A 6,340-nucleotide genomic window follows, 5' to 3' on the forward strand; every position below is an offset into this window, starting at 1 on the left:
CAAAATATTATTAAATAAAAACTTGAATATTAGAAAGCAATTTATATTATGTAGAATATTCAGAAAACAAAAAAATGAAGCTGCTAATTATGTAAATGTCTTTAAATGTAAAACTGATTTCTTAAATCCACACACAGAAAGGAACCTCATGTCTGTCTTACATTCACAGTTGTCATGCTACCCTTACTCATGATATATATAACAAGATTTTCTTGTATGTTTTCCTTTATTTAAAGGTGTTATAAACAACAGTCTTCCTGTCTTACATGTTATGGATACACCATAATTTTATTTTTTTGATATTTTTCCCATTTGAAATTTTGGGAGAGAAAGAAACTTAAATTTGGATATTTTATATATAACACTATATTTAGTATCTAGTTCAACCAGGAAGTCTGATTTCTGGGCTCTTTCTGCTGTAAGAGGAGACTTTCTCATTATAGTAGCCAAGCACTTAGTCACAGCCTTAGGAGTTCTGTGGAAGCTGAGTACATGTCTTATGAATAAGTAGGGTGTGGTTGGAAGAGCCCCGGGAAAGGAATAATGATACTTGCCTTCTATGCTCAATCATTCAACACCTCAAGGCAAATATCTTCTCAACTATTAACTGGGGGATTTGTAATAAATGATTTCAAAGGTTTGTCCTTCTTACCTTAGGTTCTATGATTCTAGTCAAGTGGGGAAAATTTTACAAAGCTAAATTCTTCAGTTCTTGTCTCTCCTATTGTTTGACAGGGAATATAGGAAAATTAAAAGGACTAAAATTCCAGTCTGAAAAGCCAGAATGTTAATAACACTTTGATACTGGTCATTTCTTATGTATAATTATAGCTTGCGTTTCAGTGCATCAGCAGTTTACCCAGGAATCTGAAAGTACATGGACATGGCACGCATTTATAACATTAATAAGGACATACATCCAAGCTATGAAGTAGGCAAAGAAAAGCTTTTATTCTTTTTTAGAACTTTGAAGGATCAGAAGGGGAGCTCTGAATTCCTTAACAGAGGCTCTGAGATGGAAAATAATTTTGGTCAAATAGCTTAGAAAGGAAAACAAATTTAGTTTCCCTCAGAGGTACCCTATGACAGCCGAGTTCTAAAGATGACTTCATTTCAGAGTCCTGTATTTGTGACTCAAGAAAACCAAGAAAGTGTTCGTTACTCAAAGCTGCAAGAAGAAGGAAAATAAGAAACCCAAAGTTAAGCATGGCCATCCAGCTGGCACACGTGCCCGGGCCACAATTGGCTTTGGCAAGTCCTCATCCTCAAGGTCTCCAATGGCTTGGAGGCACCCACCGCAAGAAAATCATGGGTTTTAAAATACAAGAGTTAAAGAACACATTGATGTCATTTTGGTGCAGGAGCATTTAGAGAAATGTGTTCTTGTCTTTGAAGGTTGGCTAACCTTGTGAATGCTTCAGACCTGTAATGGGACTCTTTTCCTGGGAGTAGGTGCTACCATCTCTGAAGAGAGTTGCCTTATACACCATCGCCACAGTGCAGCCTGAGCCTTTGTCCTTTCACTGCTCCAGGCCCAGGAGGAGAAATTTCTACCTAAACTTCTTTTTAAAATCAGAAGTATCTTTATGCAAACACACTAGTCTCCTAGAGTCTTAGAATAACCAGAAGTTCTTGAAGTTACCTGGAAGACTCTCAAATGATTGTATAATCTCTGCTTGATCGACTTCTTTATGAGGGAATTCTTAAGAAGTTCTTCCACATAAAAGAATTTGTCTCCCTTTAATTCCACCCATCCATTCTTGTTCTTCCTCTAAGAGCTACAAAGAATAATCTACCCTTCCCCAATCTCTTTTCCGGATTAAATATTCCAATTCTTTCACCTAATAATTTCAAGTACTTTGCCATCTTAACCATTCTTTCCTGCATGTACCCAGCTTAATTTTCATCTTTTAAAAGTGCTTATGGTAATTTTAAAAAATATTTTGTCTGGGTTGCACTGAAATACTCCTACAAAATAAAGCAGAATCTTGATGCCCTATAAAGTGAGTTTACTCATATAATTCTGGCTTTTAGAAATAATTTCTAGATAAAAAGAATTAATATTAACCACCAAATCTCAGTCATGACAGTCTTCTCTCCCATTGTTACCCCATAAATTCATACAAATTAATTTTTTAGAAATCTAAGGCCTATATTTGTAATCCTTCATTACATTATGAAACATATTTAAGAGAAGAAAGTAAAATACATGTTCAATCTAAAATGTGTGCCTTAGTACTTTAAGTCCAGACTCTTAATGTTTGATTAGATAGGAATTTAGATGCCAACAGGTTTCTCCCCTCTGTTTAGAGATGAGGAATCCAAGACTGGGAAAGAGTAAGTATCTTGCCCAAGTACTTGCTTACACCCTCAAATCACTGGGAGAAGCAGGATTCTTTCTCCAATCCAAACCTCTTTCTCATGACCCCTGTATGTTCAGCCTGCCATAAATTGCAATTAGAGCCAAATGTCACCTTAGTTTGTTAAATGACTTACCTTATATCCCATGCAGAGAATATAACATAACCATAGGACATGTTTTATGTTATTAATAAACATGACAAAACCATATAAGCAAAATGTTACAAGAAATAGCATATAAGACATTCGTTTACAGGTAAAATCCTCTTATAAGAAATAGCATATATAGAAATAACACATATAGAAAATGTTGATTCATTTCCATGTCAAGAGAATCTGTCTTTGAAAGAGCTGTTCAATGACAAATTCTAGCTACTGAATTATGTTTCTGGATGCTAGTTACCTAGTTTAGAGTTAGTTTACTAGATACTACTTGTGTTTCTTACAGCACACTAATTTATTTAACTACCCATAGTTAACTGTTCAGTTAACTATGCTGCATAATTAACAACTTAAAGCTTAGTGACTTAAAATGACAATCATTTTTCTCTGCCAGTCAGATATTCGAACATCCTCATTAAGGATAGCTTATCTCTTCTGCGTAGTGACAGGTCCCTCTTCAGTTACATTTGGCTAGAACATCAGGTCAGCTAGAATGTTCCAGATTGCCTCACTCAGCTGGGATGGTTGGGAGGACTGGGCTTCTCTTTTCTTGTGGTATCAGCCGGGCTCCCACACATGTCTGAGCCCTCAGTTCTTCTTCATGTGGCCTCTCTCTCAATTCACATGTATAACCTAGACATCTTATATTGTGTCTGGGTTCTCCCTGAGAAAAAGCAGAAGATCCAACAACTACTGTTAAGGTCTGGGCTCAGAAGTCCCAAAGGGTCAATTCCGTTGTACTCTATTGATCAACGCAAGTGGAAAGTCCAAGCCAGATTCTAAGTTTGGGAAAATAGAATCTACTTTTCAATAGAAGTACAATTTATGTGAACAGAGATGGAAACCCCATACAGAAAACCTTTTTGTCTGCTATTTGCTTTGCAGTTGGCAAAAGGGCAGCTGAGTTCAGCTTTGATTCTGCCTCCAAAATAAAAGTACTCTTAAAAAACTCATCCACCAATATAGAAACTAGTATAAATACACACACACAAAGAAATAGTAGACAAAAATGCAGGACTAGAGTATTGCACACATGGTTTCTCTTCTTATCCTTAAAGAGTAGTTTCACATTAAACTGTAGTTTATCCACATTACTAAAAGTTTCATCTTTATCTCTGAGATAACATCTTAATTCTTATCATTTTAATAAAATTGTTTCCCAACCAAGTAATACATATGTATGTCCTAAAAGATTTGATGTAACACAAACACACACACACACACACACACCAGTTTTAGAACCTTTAAAGTTCAACACACTTCATTAACATTTTATACCATAGTTACATCCTACTGCACTTCATGATGGTCCATAGCTGTATCTTACATCATGGAGCCACGTCATCATTTACTTAATTAGTATTGAAAATTAATTAATCATCATTTACTTAATTAATATTGAAAATAATCATTTAGTATTTGAAATATTACTTTAGTGAATATGCTTATTCATAAAACTTTGTATATATTCATGTCACTCCCTTTTTATACATCCCTAGGTCACAGTAAAAGCTATCTCAAAAGCTCTTGATGGATATAGACTGATTGCACTACCAGATGTTAAAATGATTACACTTCTACCAATGTTTGCCCATATCTTTAAATCTTTGCCAACACTGGATATTGTCATTAATTGTTAGACATTTCTAATTTATTAAATGAAATACAGTTTCTTATTATTTTAAGTGTATTTCTTTGACTGCTAGTGAAGTTTAGCTTCTTGAGTTTCCAAGGCATACAATGTAATAGTATCATTTTCTAAAGGGATCATTTAATCACCTCCTATATATATATGTATATTTTATATATATATATATATAATATATATCTACATGCACACACATTCACACATGAAACCAAAATTTTAGCAATAGTCACTTTGGGTCCTTTTTGTTGAATTATGGGTGATTGTTACTTTTTTCTATATATTTTCAAAAATTCTCTATGATTAAGATGAATAGATAAAATCATATAATAGATTATTGCCATCCCTAGAGTTCCATCTTCGAGATATTACAATGAAATTCTTTGAAAACCTAATAAAAAAATCTCAATAGAATAGAACTCCAGTGGGACCTGTCTACATTCATTGTCAGTTGGATTTGATAAGCACTGTACAGTGTGACCCTGTCAGATAGAAAATAGAAATAGAGGTCTTTACAGCAGTCACTGAACGCTGCCTCCCCACTCTAAACATATATACCCAGAATAGAATATTGAGTCTGCCAGTCATTCCCAAATAAATATGGTTTGGTCCAAGAAGCTCTTTCACTCTGACATTATTTCAGCTCTGACACTCCTGGGTTGTAGCTGTGGTGAGCCGATCCCTTTCCTTTTCCTTCTCTTGGTTAGGTTTCTATCAACTTTGCTTCTCAGCCAGGCTTGATATCTTCATCCTAGACTCAGTTCTGCTCCATCCTTCAGCTGCCAGTTTTCCTTGGCAACTCGCCTCCATCTCCACTCTTTCCCAGGGAAACCCTTTGAGTCCCAGTCACCAATTCCACTTTGAAGCTTTATCCTCACCACCCTGCCATTGGATATGCTCTTTACTTCCTCTAATAACCTATGAACTGATCCTTCAAAGAAGATAGCATTTTTTGTATTAGAATAAAAATCACATTGGATATTTGTATCTATTTCTCTTTCTTTAAATTGAAGTATAATTGATTTACAATATTATATTGAATATTAGTTTCAGTTATACCACATAGGGAGTCAATATTTTTATAGATTATACTACCCTTTAAAGTTATTATAAAATAATGGCTATATTTCCCTGTACTGTGCAATATATCCTTGTGGCTTATTTATTTTACACATAGTAGTTTATATCTCTTAATCCCATACCCATATCTTGCCCCTCTCCCCTTCCCTCTCCCTACTGGTAACCACAGCTGTTCTCTATGAGTCTGTTTCTGTTTTGTTATATATATTTGTTTGTTTTATTTTTTAGATTTCAAGTATAAGTGATAACATAGAGTATTTGTCTTACTTTGTCTGACTGATCTCATTAAGCATAACACCCTCTAGGCCTCCCTCTATTGTTGTTGTCAATAGCCGAGAGAGGATTAAAGCATGTTCAGTACCCTTACTGTTATCAAATCTTTTTTTTTTTTTTTAACTTTTTTTTTTTTTTTTTTTAAAGAATTTCACTTTATTTATTTTTTGGCTGTGTTGGGTCTTCGTTTCTGTGCGAGGGCTTTCTCTAGTTGTGGCAAGCGGGGGCTACTCTTCATCGCGGTGCGCGGGCCTCTCACCATCGCAGCCTCTTGTTGCGGAGCACAGGCTCCAGACGCGCAAGCTCAGTAGTTGTGGCACACGGGCTTAGTTGCTCCGCGGCATGTGGGCTCTTCCCAGACCAGGGCTCGAACCCGTGTCCCCTGCATTGGCAGGCAGATTCTCAACCACTGCGCCACCAGGGAAGCCCAAATCTTATTATCTAGTAGCAGTCACTACTACTTTTGATGATAGTAGGGGTACTGAACATGCTTTAATCCTCTCTCTGTGATTCATCATGCCCAGCTCTGCTTTGAATGTTGAAGTTATTCAGCATGTATTTGGCTGAATGAATGAATAAATGATGTAGCTATGTATCCAAGACTAGATGGTCCATCCTAGACAGAATGAGCTTCTTACTCAATCACAAGTTATTATTCTTAGTAAGCTTGGGTGGTTAAAGGAAGGTAATTAATAAAATTAGTTTTAGGGGCAGCAGTGGGAGAGGGTGAATACTGATTTAGGAAAGAAAATCATGACCTCATTTTTCTGTGAGTCTTGAGAAAGTCACCTACTCTCACCAGAACTGTTTCCATATCTA

The sequence above is a fragment of the Balaenoptera acutorostrata genome, chromosome 4 (genome assembly GCF_949987535.1).
Source record: "Balaenoptera acutorostrata chromosome 4, mBalAcu1.1, whole genome shotgun sequence".
In the NCBI taxonomy this organism is placed as follows: domain Eukaryota; kingdom Metazoa; phylum Chordata; class Mammalia; order Artiodactyla; family Balaenopteridae; genus Balaenoptera; species Balaenoptera acutorostrata.